Raw genomic sequence first — 14985 nt, forward strand, 5'->3', positions numbered from 1 at the left:
GGTTTCACTGGCGCCTGGGTTGGTATTTAAGCCCTTGAGACTGGATGAGATTACTTAAGAGGAGAAGATGGCTGGAGAAGAGGGGGTGTCGCCAGGACTGCCCTGAGTCTTTCCAACATTGAAGGGCAGAGGAGAGGGGGGAGGAAAGCAGGAAGTAGTGGTTTTCTTCTCAGTTGTAAAGAGAAAAGCATTTCTAGGGGAGCTGTGCACTGGCATGTAGATTAAAGTGAGGAGAGAGAAACGATCATTTGGGGCAGAGATGCCCTGGTTTCCCTTCTTCCTGAATAATAGGACCCCCCATTTTTAGCTGGGCACATGGCCCTCAGAATAAGAACCATATTTCCTAGTCTCCTGTGCCACTAAATGAGGCTAAGTTTGACCAATGGAGGCAAATAGAGCTGCAGTCTCCAGAAGTGTCCTAATAGAAAAAGGGAGACTTCCCTGATGATCCAGTGGCCAACAATCCATGCTCCCAATGCAGGGGGCTGGAGTTAGATTCCTGGTCAGGGAACTAGATCCCACATGCTGCAACTAAGAAACGGGGAAGTCAAATAAATAAATAAAAAGAAAGAGGGCATGCTCTTCTTCACCTCTCCTTCTTTTCAGTTGACTGGATTGTGATGTAATGGCTGGATTTCCTGCAGCCATTTTGTACTAGGAAATAACCTTAGGAATAGAAGTTACCAGTGGCAAACCAATAAGGTAAAAGGGTCTTGGATCTTTGGTTCCATGAAGCACCATTACACCTCTGGACTGATTTTATATGAGAGAGAAATAAACTATCTTCTTTAAGTCACTTTTCTTTTGTGTTTTTTTTTGTAATTTGCAGCCAAACATATTTCTAACTCATGCATCATGGTGTAATGTTTGAAGCATGAATGGCTATAACAATGCCAGTAATAATCCCACTCCTGACTCTAGCACATTTCAGTTTACAGAGCACTTTTTTCTTAAGGTTTGTTTATTTATTTTCGGCTGTGATGGGTCTTTGTTACTGCTTGAGGGCTCTCTCTAGCAGTGGCGAGCGGGGGCTGCTCTCTGCTATACACGTGGGCTTCCCTTGCTGTGGAACACAGGCAGTAGGCACGTGGGCTCAGTTGTTGCGGCGAGTTGCTCCTCGGCATGGGAAATCTTCCGGGATCGAACCTGAGTCCCCTGCATTGGCAGGCGGATTCTTAACCACCAGACCACTGGGGAAGTGCCTACACAGCACTTTTAAACACACTGTCTTGCTTGGTTTTGCAGCTGCTCTGTGATGCTGTAGACACTTTCTTCATAGATGAAGGAACCGAGGCTCAGAAGAATCGCTCACGCACGTCACCCGGTCACTACGTCGCAGATCTTGTGCTTCCACCTGGATCCTCTGGCTCCTCGCCTGGTGACTGTAGCGGGGAGCAGGTTAGGAACGTGTAGGAGGTTTTGTTCCAGATGCTGGTGCTGGGCGGAGAGCTGGGAGCTGGCCCTGGAGACCCTGAGAGTCACTGGCAGTCATTGACAATGGAAGCTTTCTCATCTCTCTGGAAAATGCTATTTGCACAGGGGTGGAGACTGTGGAGGATAATTAGAGAAGGAAAGATCAGACAACCACAAACACTGGAGGGAAATGTGCATGCCAGCTGGCGGGCGAGCAGTCCCATTTTGGAAGTAATTGGGTAGCAATGAGATGTTCAGAGCAAGAGCCTGCCGAGCATCCTGTGATGGGGGCGGGGACGGGGGGATGTTTTCTTGATATCAAAGGGGATCTGCTTCTCTCTGCAGATTCCCTCCCAAAGGCGAGCCCAGCACTTCTGAAGCTTGGCACGATTCTCTGCTTCTGCTTTTCCTCTCCAGTCACTACTTGACCGACTTCTTTCCAGTTTCTTTCTCTGAATCCCCCACAGATCCTGATGTAGACACTTTGTGGAGGCTGTATATGCCTATATCACTTGGAGATTGTGGGGGAGAAACAGACTTTAAACTGATTATGAATTTGCACCTTCCTAACAGCAAGGGGCGGCAGAGGATGAGATGGTTGGATGGCATCACTGATTCAGCGGACATGAGTTTGAGCAAACTCTGGGAGATAGTGAAGGCCAGGGAAGCCTGGCATGCTGCAGTCCATACGTGTCATGGAGAGTCAGACAGAGCTTGGCCCCTCAACAAAAACAAACAGCAAGTGAAGGTGAGATGACTTTTCGGTGACTGCTAGAGGTTACGAAGTCGGGAAGTGCAAGCTGGAATTCAAAGCAGCCTTGGGACTCGAGAAACCACACACCGCCCACTCCCCCAACTCCCAGCTTTAGCTCTAGAAAACCAGGAGCCCCCAGGGAATGCCGTTCTGTCTAACCCACCCAGGCCCCCTTTAATCTTGACAGACTGCCCTGGCCCTGCTCCTGGAGGCACATTAAAGCAAGCCTCACATGCCTGCTCCGGGGAACGGCCCGGCTCCTCCCCACTTACTGCAGGCCCACTTGCTCTTCCCCTTCATCTCCCTGGGTCTTGGATTCCTGGCCGTGGTCCCTGGCTTTGATATTTGCTTCTGCTCCCTTGGGTTTGGCAACTCATCACATTCCCCTTGCAGCTTTTGGGGCCTCAGTTCTCTCGATTGCCGTCTGCTCTATTTCTATCTCTGGTCTGTGTCCTTCCTCGGCCTTGAGTGAGGACCACCCTCCTCTGGCCTGGGCTCTGAGATGGAAATGGTCTTCAACTCTCATTCTAGCCAGGGGCCTAAGAAGACCCAGATCTACTCTTGATCATAGTTCTTCTCCCTCAAGAGAGAGAGAGATGCACAATTGAGGCTCAGCAAGGCACTGACCACTGTCTTTATCAGCTGAGACTTGGACCCCAATGTCAAATTTTAGAAGGGTTGGCCTGAAAGCCTACAGCCCAAATAGGCCAAGTTTATCCCATTAAACAATTGCTGAGCACCTGGGATGTGTCTGGCACCATTCCCGTGTCTGCTCCTGGGATGCAGCAGTGAATAGAATCAAAGTCCAGGTCCTGGGAGAGCTTATATGCTAGCAGGGAATCACACAACAAATAAGCAAAACTGGGCCGCCTTCCTGTTCTGTTTATCCTTCCCATGGCTGTACCCAGAGAACCTTGGATCTGGTCTCTGTGATGGAGGAAGTGAGTCAAGGGCAACAGAGAGCATTTGCTTCAATGCCTCCTTAGAGGAGACAGTGACCCCCTGGCCCCCCTGTAGTGTGATAGCAAGATGGCTTGTTCCAGCCACAGAGACACAGACGTGGCCGATCTGGCTGAGGGGGCAGCTCTTCCCTTGGTAAATGGGACCCCCGAGAAGAGCCACATCCGTGTGTGCTCACGTGGGCAGAGCACGCACTTAGGGCTCAGAACCCATATACTCTCACCCGCCCTCCCGGGATCAAAATCTGCAGGTGATTCCTACGCACAGTGCAATCTGAGAAGCAACAGGCTAGGCTTTCTAACCAGGTGCAGAGAAAAGCCCTGCCCACCACCCATGACTCTTCAGTGATCACTCCTCCTTCTTGGAGGTAGAGCAGGCGATGGACTTCCTCCCCTGGGAAAGGTGTGCGTTGGATCAACATGCTCATCACTGGTTTTTCTGTTTGTTTGTTTTGCTTTTGAAGAATTAGTGGCCATCTTTAATATGCAGCAGAGAAGGGTCTGGATTTTTAATCAAATCAGTTAGGGCATTGCCATTATTTATTTATTTTTAATTTTTTGGCCGTACCACATGGCATGTGGGGTCTTCGTTCCCCACCAGATGGAACCCAGGCCCCTGCATTGGAAGCACAGCGTTTTAATCGCTGCACTACCAGGGAAGTCCCCCTCATCATTGTTTGGTTTAGTTACTATAAATAAAATAGTATCAATAAAAATAGAACTTAAAAAGCTAACAGATTCAAAAAAGGATGCTTCCTTTTCATTTGACTTGTAATATTTTCAGTGGTCAAAAATTTCAACAATATCATTCTACACCATTGTATTAATTTATAAACTACTAAGTCACTATTAATTGAGTTTTTAATGCCTGAGGGGAAACTTTCATACATGGGAAAGAATACTTCAAGTTATTTGTGTATTTTAATTTTTTTTTCAGTTGATTAAAGTTGTAAATTTTAAAGCCTGATTTTATCAAGTTCAACTTGCAAATCCTGCTATTTTGTTCAGAAAGCTAGTATTTTATGTTAAATCTCTTTTTCTTTTTGATTAATGTTTACTTTTCTTACAAATTCTCTAAACATTTGCTATCACTTACAAACTTGGTTAAATTAGCTTAGCAAAACTATAATTAAGCACTTCAAATATCTAACAAGGCACACTTACAAATCTAACAAAATCTTAGACAATTAGAATGTAATAGTAGGAACACACACTATTCATGAAACATAGTAAGTTTCAACTTACAGACCTAAGCAGACTTATTTAAACATTTTACCTTCACAGTTAAGGCACCTTAGTATTAAATTAACATCATAAGTCTAATATATCACATACTTTTATACTTTTCCAACAACTTAAAAAAGCAGATAAAAATTGTTCATTTAAAAATGGTTAATTTAATGTTATGTGACTTTTTAAAGAGGATGTAAAATTTAAGTTATTTATTAATCTAAGTTAAAATTTAAGTTACTTAAAATTTAAGTTATATTTTTAGGGAATTCCCCTGTGGTCCAGTAGTTAAGATTCTGAGCTTTCACTGCTGAGGGCACGGGTTCAATCCCTGGTTGGGGAAATAAGATCCTGTAAGCCACTTGGCTTGACCACCATCAACAACAAAGATTGTGTTTTTAAAATTATCCCCAAACCAAGAGAAAATATAAATTACCCTAATGATTATAACATTTAAAGTGAAGAAGTGAAGTCGCTCAGTCATGTCTGACTCTTTGAGATCACATGGACTGTAGCCCACCGTGCTCCTCCACCCATGGGATTTTGCAGGCAAGAGTACTGGAGTGGGTTGCCATTTCCTTCTCCGGTTATAACATTTACTGCCACACATATCCTTAAACCTATCACAAAATTTCCAATATCGATACATGTTTGTGCCATTCATCATATTTACATTTATTTTCAAGCCTCTGTCCAAACAAAGCAAGCAGAATCAGCCTCACGGGTGGGCTGAGATGACTACAGTGAAGATTTAGGACTTGAGCATCCTTACACTTTGGGGTTATAAGCTTTGTATTTGAAGCTACCATACTGTTACAGATTCAGAGATTTCAGGAGGTTAGGGGTAGAGTCTAGATGTCACTCAGTCTGGCAATTATCTGTGGGAGTGACTTCTTGGGGTCAAATTTTACCTACCACAATAACAAAATTGCTAAAACCCTCACCAAAAAAAAAAAAAAAAGACACCTCGGGGCCTCTTTCATCCCTAGGTATCTCACTGCCTGGATAAAAGCAGCAGAAATTCACAGCTTAATTATTATCCCGCACTTGGCTATGGCATGCACATTGCTGGAATAGCTGACATTTTTGAGAGTTCCCATGCACCTTTTTAAAGTCTAACCAGTATTCAGTGTTATTAGGGACTCAGGCTTTTTACAAGGTTTGAGTCCTTTCTGATAACTCAGATCGCCAGCTTTGGTTTATTTTGCTGTGTGCCTTCTCCTTTCAATACCACCTTTTGAGTCCTCTGGATTACCAAGCTCTGGCCTCAGCTAGCAGACTTAGGTCTGATGGCACTTCTCTGCACTGAGATGTGGACTCAGCCATTCTCCAGGGAGCCCTGCTTTTTTAAATGGTGAATGTTTTTAGTGACAAATACCTGGACCCTCATGGTGCAAATCACATCGTCTCCATGGGCACGGAAGGTGGGAAGGAATGTCCACTCCTGCCCACTCCAGTGAGAGAGCTGGAACATGAGCTGGAACGTGGAAGTGTCCTGTTAACTCCAATCCTGCTCCTTCCTTTAGAAAACATACTCTACTTGGGACATCCCTGGTGGTCCAGTGTCTAAGACTCTGTGCTCCCAATGCAAGGAACCAAGGTTCAATCCCTGGTCAGGGAACTAGATCCCACATGCAGTGACTAAGACCCAGCTCAGCCAAATAAATAAAAATAAATTTAAAAAAAATATATAAGAGCTTCTCATTTGATTGCCCCTCTAAATGACTAGCTTTTAGCTACCAGCTGCTGCTTCTTTTTATTGTCATGCTGTACATATTTTGAGCTTCCCTTGTGGCTCAGGCAGTAAACAATCTGCCTGCAATGCAGGAGACCTAGGTTTATCCCTAGGTCAGGAAGATCCCTGGAGAATGGAGTAGCTACCTACTTCAGTACTCTTGCCTGGAGAATTCCATGGACATACTGAAGTGGGTTGCCATGCCCTCCTCCAGGGGATCTCTCCAACCCAAGGTTCGAACCCATGTCTCCCTCATTGCAGGTGGATTCTTTACCATCTGAGCCACCAGGGAAGCACAAGCAGCAGCAGTTACCTACTCCAGCACTCTTGCCTCAAGAATTCCATGAACAGAGGAGCCCGGTTGCAAAGAGTCAGACATGACTGAGACTAACACTTTCTTTCAATGCATATTTTAATTATAATGAATTTTTTTAATGTCACACGTGGATGTATATCAACTTGGATCGTGGCTGTCCCGGCCCGGGCTTCAAGTGTGCCCTCGTCCCTTTTACAATCCTCGGGTCTTACCAGCCATCGTCCTCTGATCATTTTATGGACAGTCACACAATTTCATCTGTCAACCTTATGGAGCTCACTAGGCTGAGTTCTAATTTCAAAGCATCGGCTTAGATGCTCTCCTTCTCCTCTGTCTCTTCTGCTGGGAACAGGCTGTCATTTTCTTTCTCCCTGTCCTCTCCCGGACTCCTCTCAGGCTGTCTTGGTGTCTGTGCTCAACCATCTGCTCTTTAAAGAGGCCATCCTTTGGGAGGAAATAAAATCAATATATACTTAACAAAGTTAACCAATTTGACACAGCATATTATCATAGGTAAGCAGATTGCTTTTTCATAGTCTGTGTGACACATGAAAGGCAGAGAACTCAGTCTCTATCAACATCTAAGACCCTCTTCCCAAGCCCACCCATCTCTTGCCAGGCCCTTGCCCTGACCCAGTTCCCGCCTCTTCCCAGCACGCTGCCCTGCAGTGACCAGCAAATCCCCATATCCCCTTCCTTTCTGTGGAGGACAGACGCCAAGGCGCACCCCCAACCCCAGGTCCCTGACTCCTGGTATTCACACCTCTCTGAAATGCTGTCCTCTCGAGCATGTGCACCTGCGACGTGTTTCTAACGAAGAGACCATGGCAAAGGCGATGGGATGTCGAACTGTGATTATGTTATACAGACTCCATGTTACTACCAGATGTAGTCAGAGACTGCTGGTGCCATGAAGCAGGTGGCTGTGCTGGGCCAGGCCACCTGGCCAGGCGCTGGGGCAGCCTCCAGCGGGAGCCAGCCATCAGCCAGGGCCCGTGAGCGAGTGAATTCTGACCACAGCCCGAGTGAACACAACCTGGCCAGCACCCCGGTCGCCGCCTGCGACATCCTGAGCAGGGAGCCCTGCTGAGCCCTGCTGGGTCTGGCATCACAGGAGACTTCTGCTCCGAACCCCGAAGTCAGCCTCCCTCCTGTCTTTCCTGCTTTCTGCTCAGTTACTCTCACTGGACCGTCCCCCCTCATCGGCGCCCCAGCTCTCACCCTCACACTACCAGCCCTCTGGTCCTCTCGCTTCCTGTCTGCTGTCTTTATCAGGCTGCAGATGCATGTTTCTAACAGTCCTTGGGACAGCCTGACCTCGACCCTCCGTCATTTTGCCATCCGGTGACATCACAACTGTGGCATCCCCACGAACAATCTACCTCTCCTTGCCCCTGTCCCTCCTCTCCCCGTCCTGCTCCCAGTACAAAGACTGTCATCTTTCCCGCGTTAGCCAAATCTCTACACTTTGGTTCTGTAATCCCTTTCCTCCTTCTATGAAAACTTCTACAATTTGTGGTTGCTTATCTTTCCCATGTACTCAACTTTTTTCTCTCAACAGGATCCTCCCAGGAGCTTTTGTTTTTCTTTCGTTTTTTAGTTATTTGGTTGCGTCAGGTCTTAGATCTTTGTTGCAGCACACAGGCTTAGTTGCACGTGGGGCCTTAGTTCCCCAGCAAAGGGATCAAAGACACGTCTCCTCTGTTGGAAAATGAAAGTCGCTCAGTCGTGTCCAACTCTTTGTGACCCCATGGACTATACTATATACTATATATATATATACACACACTATATACTCCAGGCCAGAGTACTGGAGTGGGTGGCCTTTCCCTTCTCCAGGGGATCTTCCCAGCCCAGGGATTGAACCCAGGTCTCTTGCATTCAGGCGAATTCTTTACCAGCTGAGCCACAAGAGAAGCCCAAGAATACTGGAGTGGGTAGCCTAGCCCTTCTTCCAGCGGATCTTCCCTACCCAGGAATCAAACCGGGGTCTCCTGCGTTGCAGGCGGATTCTTTACCAACGTCTGTTGGAAGGCAGATTTTATTTTGTTTTTTCGGTTGTGCTGGGTCTTCACTGCTGAGCGCGGGCTTTCTCTAGTTACAGCAAGTTAGGGCTACTCTTCACTGCAGTGCGTGGGCTTCCGTTGCGGTGGCTTCTCTTGCGGTGGGCACAGGCTCCAGGTGGGCGGGCTCAGTAGTTGTCGCACACAAACTTTGTTGCCCCGAGGCATGTGGAATCTTCTTGGACCAGGAATCAAACCCGTGTCCCCTGCATTGGCAGGTGGATTCTTATCCATTGCACCACCAGGGAAGTCTGGAAGGTGGGTTCTTAACCACTGACCCACCAGGGAAATCTCTTCCCACAAGCTTTTAAATATATGCTGCTGCTACTGCTAAGTCGCTTCAGTCGTGTCCGACTCTGTGCGACCCCTGAGATGGCAGCCCACCAGGCTCCCCCGTCCCTCGGATTCTCCAGGCAAGAATACTGGAGTGGGTTGCCATTTCCTTCTCCAATGCATGAAAGTGAAAGTGAAGTCGCTTCAGTCGTGTCCGACTCCTAGCGACCCCATGGACTGCAGCCTACCAGGCTCTTCCGTCCATGGGATTTTCCAGGCAAGAGTACTGGAGTGGGGTGTCATCACCTTCTCCGTTTTAATATATATGTATACATATTTTCTGTCCCATTTTCCATTTCTTCTCCTTCTGGGACTCTAATTACCCATATATTAGACATTTTGATATTATTCCACAGGTCCCTGACACTTTGTCATCTTTTTCCCTTCTGATCTGTTTTCTTTCTTTCCCATTCATTGCTTTCTATTGATATGTCTTCAAGTTCATGTTCTCTTCCCCTGGATCTCCATTTGACCATTAAGCCCACACCCTGAATTATTTTTATTCCAGATATTTAGTTCTAAATTTCCATTTGGTTCTCTTTTATATTTTCTATTTTTTTTTTCTGCTGTGGTTTCCTATCTGTTCTTTTATTATAAATGTACTTTCTCTTTATATCCTTGAATACAGTTATAAGAGTTGCTTTAAATGTCCTTGTCTGATAATTCCAGCATCTCAGTCATTTTGAGATTGGCCTCCGTTTTGTTTTCCTCTTGAGAATGGGTCATGTTTTCCTGCTTCTTTGTACACTGAGAATTTTAGGTTATACCCTGAATATTTTGAAGGTTGTATTGAAGAGACCCTGAATTCTACTTTATCCCTCAGGAAATTGCTGATATTTTCCTTGAGTAGGTAATTAACTTGGTTAACGTCAAACTACACACAGTCTTCCTTGCAGCTGGCAACTGCTCAAGGCTCAGTTTGGTTCTTTTATCTTTGCAGGGAGAGCTGCTGTTTCCCCTGCTCAGATGTGGTTCAGGCATCTCAACTGGAGACTTGGGCAGAGTTTGCTGTACAGGGAATTCAGGGTTCTCTTCTCTGGCTCTCTCCTTTCCAAGATTCACGCCCCCCACCTCTTCAGCAAGATTAATTGCTCTGGGCTCCAGTCTCTGCTTCCTCCTGCCAGAAAGACAGTGGGTTTTCTATTGCCTTTCACCCATCTCATTCTGCACTGTGGCTGTGGCCAATGTGGGGAACTTTTTCTAAAAAACGGGAAATCTTCCAATGCCAGTTGCTTTGCACACATTTTGAATCCTCTCCAAAGTCTCTGTGCTTGGGTTCAGTTTTTAAGAGCCTGTAGGTGGTTGGATTTTGGGAGCCTTTTTGTTTGTTTTGGTTTTGTTGTTTTTTGTCTGCTTGTTTTTTCTGGTTTTGTATTTTTGTATGTTGTCCAGCATGTATAGATATTATCTGTGGGTCTATCAGTCATGTCTGACTCTTTTGTGACCCCATGGACTGTAGCCCACCAGGCTCCTCTGTCCATGGAATTCTCCAGGCAACAATAGTGGAGTGGGTTGCCATTCCCTTGTCCAGGGGATTTTCCCAACTCAGGGATTCCCAACCTGGGTCTCCTGCATTGCAGGCAGATTCCTTACTGTCTGAGCAACCAGGGAAGTCTCTTATCTGTGGGAGAGTTGGTCAATTAAGACCTGATTCCTTTAAAAAAAGTTTTTGTGTGTCTTTTATTGAACTTGTTACAATATTGCTTCTGTTATTATGTTTTGGTTTTTTGGTGAAGAGGCATGCGGGATCTTAGTTCCCTGACCAGGGCTCGAACCCACACCCCCTGTATTGGAAGGTAAAGTCTTAACCACTGGACCGCTTAGGGTGTCCCAGGGCTGTGGTTTATTTTTTCCCTAAACTTAAAGCTTTTTATTTTGTATTGGGGTATAACCGATTAACAATGTGATAGTTTCAGGCGAACAGCAAAGGGACTCAGCCATACCTGACTCTTTTTCATTTAATATTTATTTATTTGGCTGTGCCGGTTTCAGTTGTGGCATGCAGGATCTTTGATTTTCATTGCGGCACGCAGGCTCAGGTAGACAAGTGCCAACAGCTTTAGCTCACCTGAAGGCCTTCTCCGGGGTTGACCTGCTTTACTTGCTGTCTGTGCCTTCTGTCTGATCTCATGATGTTGCCTGTGCACTTCTGTCTTAACAGAGCACATGCCGACTGTCAGGAATTCCAGCAGAGAACCTGCACTTCTTCACACGGGGGCTGGCAGAGACTTTGTAAAACCTCAGCAGCTCCAGACCACCCCTGTTCTAGAAGTGCCTGCTTTCCGAAGGGCCACATGTGCCTGTGTGCACACCCACCCCGAATTATGTGTATGCATTATGCTCAGTGACTTTTGATCACTCTCTTTCACTTTTTCCACACTTGAGAACTCAGATCCAAGCCACTCTTGCCCCTACCACACCTGTAAAGATAGCCCCATGTCTGAAGGATCTAACGGTCCAAGAATTTGCAAACTATGGCCTGATGTCTATTTTTGTAGATAAAGCTTTACTGGGACACAGTCATGCTCACTCACGCTGTGTGGTTTGTGGCTGAGTTACGTACTACAGTGGCAGAGCTGAGTAACCGTGATGGAGACTGTAAAGTGTTTGAAGCCTAAAATTCTTAGCATCTGGCCCTTTACAGAAGAAGTTTGCAGAACTCTGACTGTCTTATGTTTTCCAGCCGTTTCAGTGACAATTACAAAGTAAAGTTGCCAGATTTAGCAGTTAAAAATACAGGACACTTATATAAACAGCAAATGTCAGATAAGCAATTAATGATTTCTAAATCACTGCAGATGGTGATTGCAGCCATGAAATTACAAGACGCTTACTCCTTAGAAGGAAAGTTATGACCAACCTAGACAGCATTTTGGAGAAGGCAATGGCACCCTACTCCAGTATTCTTGCCTGGAAAATCCCACGGATGGAGGAGCCTGGTAGGCTGCAGTCCATGGGGTTGCTGAGAGTCAGACACGACTGAGCGACTTCACTTTCACTTTTCATTTTCATGCATTGGAGAAGGAAATGGCAACCCACTCCAGCGTTCTTGCCTGGAGAATCCCAGGAACGGGGGAGCCTGGTGGGCTGCCGTCTCTGGGGTCGCACAGAGTCGGACACGACTGAAGCAACTTAGCAGAAGCAGACAGCATTTTAAAAAGCAGAGACATTACTTTGTCAACAAAGGTCCGTCTAGTCAAGGCTATGGTTTTTCCAGTGGTCATGTATAGATGTGAGAGTTGGACTATAAAGAAAGCTGAGTGCCAAAGAATTGATGCTTTTGAACTGTGGTGTTGGAGAAGACTCTTGAGAGTCCCTTGGACTGCAAGGAGATCCAACCAGTCCACCCTAAAGGGTGTTCATTGGAAGGACTGATGTTGAAGTTGAAACTCCAATACTTTGGCTACCTGATGTGAAGAGCTGACTCATTGGAAAAGACCCTGATGCTGGGAAAGATTGAGGGCGGGAGGAGAAGGGGACGACAGAGGATGAGATGGCTGGATGGCATCACCGGCTCAATGAACATGGGTTTGGGTGAACTCTGGGAGTTGGTGATGGACAGGGAAGCCTGGCGTGCTGCGGTTCATGGGATTGCAAAGAGTTGGAGACAACTGAGCGACTGAACTGAACTGAACTGAAAATAAGCATGTCCCAAATATCGCCTGGCAACCTTACAAAGACTTCTAACAAGACTGTCCATGGTCTATGGTCCCTTGGCCCTGCTTCACCTGCCTCACTTTTTAGCTTTGGAAGAGAAAGAAGTTGAAGGAGAGAGAGTTCCTGGGGATGATCTGCCTTCTTTAGAAGGGAGAGTGTGTAAAGGAAGCAGGAGAAAGTCTTCGGTCACTTTGGCCTTCCTTGCAGTGAGAATGGTGGGACATCTGGGTCTGGGTCCTCCGGGGGCAGTTGGCAAGCTGCAGACCACTCTTCAAATTCCACGAGCAAATGTTGTTTAAGGGGATGGGGAGGGGAGGAGCTGTTTCCTTTTTCCTGCTGGAAAGTGTTTATTTAAATGAGCAGCTCCACTGTGCCTTGAATAGATGGCTTATAGATTTCCTCATTGTCTGGTTTAATGCCCCAAATTTAATCCTTGATTGGTACAGAAACAACTACTCTTTTCTATTAGATGTGGAAACAGACCTCCTGGTACACACTCTGCCTCTCACCGTTCCTTCACATCATCTCCACATCAGAGGGTTAGTTGAAGTCATCTTAGATGGGAGATAGCTCTGAAGGAGCTTTGTCCTCTAGCTGAAGGAGACTGGACCAGGAGGCAGTGCTGTGCCCGTTCATTAGCTAAATGACCTGGAGGATGGTACCTAACTTTTCTGAGCTTTCTTTATGGTCCAGCTCTCACATCCGTACATGACTACTGGAAAATATAGTGCTTGGTAAATGTTAGCTGTTGTTCTTTGCTTTACCAGCTGACTTGAAATAACCAATGGCCAGTCCTGGGGTGTCCCTTTAACCTAGCCTCCAGCACTGTGAACTCTCCCCACTAGGTGTCGCAATTCAGCAGGCCCTGCCCGTCCCTTAGCTTGACTTTTTGCTTATTATCATTTTCAATTTGATTTGGTGATTTCAAGGGGATAAACTAGCACACTATCTCTTGAAGTCTCTGGGGATCCAGAAATTCCAGCAGAATTGCTGGTGTCCAGGCCTGAAAGAGGCTTTCTGGACTCCTGCCTTTGTCCAGAGTTAATGCGACAAGTACTTTATTGTCCAAATGAAGATATTTTAAGAGTGAGAAGGGGACCGTTAGTAATGATGCCAGGACAAGAGAAGTACTCTGGATGTTTCCCAAGAATCTAAACATGAGCACCCCATCCATGGAGGTTTTTCCTCAGTATTTTCAGAATCCCCAGGACAGAAATTCCCTGACATACCTTAAGATCCCAGAACAAGAAACTGTGACCTTGTGCTTTAGGGGGTGTCTTAACTCCGGCAGGTGTTGTCTTCTTGCCTTAAGAGTGTCTTGCCTGCTCGTCAGGTCATCTGCTTGAGTTCTGTCCCCGGTGGATGTGGTGGGCATGTGTCTGCCCCACAGACCTCCAGGCATCAAGGCCTCCTCTCTGCTGTATCTTCTACGGCTTCTCTTCCAGCTGGAAACCCCTTCAGAGGCATGAGTCCTCCATCTCTGGATGTGTTGAAAGAGAGGGAGTATGTGGCCACTTTCTATGTTATTTTAAAATTTGTAATTGAATTATAGTTGATTTGCAATGTTGCCTTGATTTCAGGTGTACAGCAAAGTGACTCAGTTATACATATACATATATCCACTCTTTTTTAGATCTATTCCCATATAGGTCACTATAGAGTACTGAGTCGAGTTCCCTGTGCTATGTCGTGCTGTGCTGTGCTTAGCCGCTCTGTCACATCCGAGTCTTATGCGATCCCATGGACTGTAGCCTGCCAGGCATCTCTGTCCATGGGGATTTTCCAGGCAAGAATACTAGACTGGGTTGCCATGACCTCCTCGAGGGGATCTTCCCAACCCAGGGATTGAACCCAGGTCTCCTGCATTGCAGGGGAATTGCTTATCATCTGAGCCACCAAGGAAGCCCAAGTATACTGGAGTGGGTAGCTTATCCCTTCTCCAGGGGAGAGATTCCCCACTCAGGAATTGAACCGGGGTCTCCTGCATTGCAGGTAGATTCTTTACCAGCTAAGCTACCGGGGAAGCCCCCTGTGCTATAAAGTAGGTCCTTATCTATTTTGTATATAGTAGTATGTCAATCCCAGTCTCCCAATTTATCCCCTCTGTTTTTCCTTTGGTAACCATAAATTTGATTTCTGCATCTGTGACTCTATTGAGGGGATTCTTCTAAGGTTTCTTCTGATTCCTAGTCTCCATCATTCTATTTCAGGTTTGCTTATCTTCCATTAAAGGGCAGGGGGAAGCTAATGTTCCCACTCACCATGGCTCAAATGTTGTACTTTTTCTTCATCCATCTTGGTCATCCCATCAACCCCATGGGATTGGTATTTCAGTTCAGTCGCTCAGTCATGTCCGACTCTTTGAGACCTCATGGATTGCAGCAGGCCACGCCTCCCTGTTCATCACCAACTCCTAGAATTTACTCAAACTCACGCCCATTGAGTCAGTGATACCATCCAACCACCTCATCCTCTGTCGTCCCCTTCTCCTCCCGCCTTCAATCTTTCTCAGCATGAGGGTCTTT

Source organism: Bubalus bubalis, chromosome 4 (assembly GCF_019923935.1).
Source record: "Bubalus bubalis isolate 160015118507 breed Murrah chromosome 4, NDDB_SH_1, whole genome shotgun sequence".
Lineage (NCBI taxonomy): Eukaryota > Metazoa > Chordata > Mammalia > Artiodactyla > Bovidae > Bubalus > Bubalus bubalis.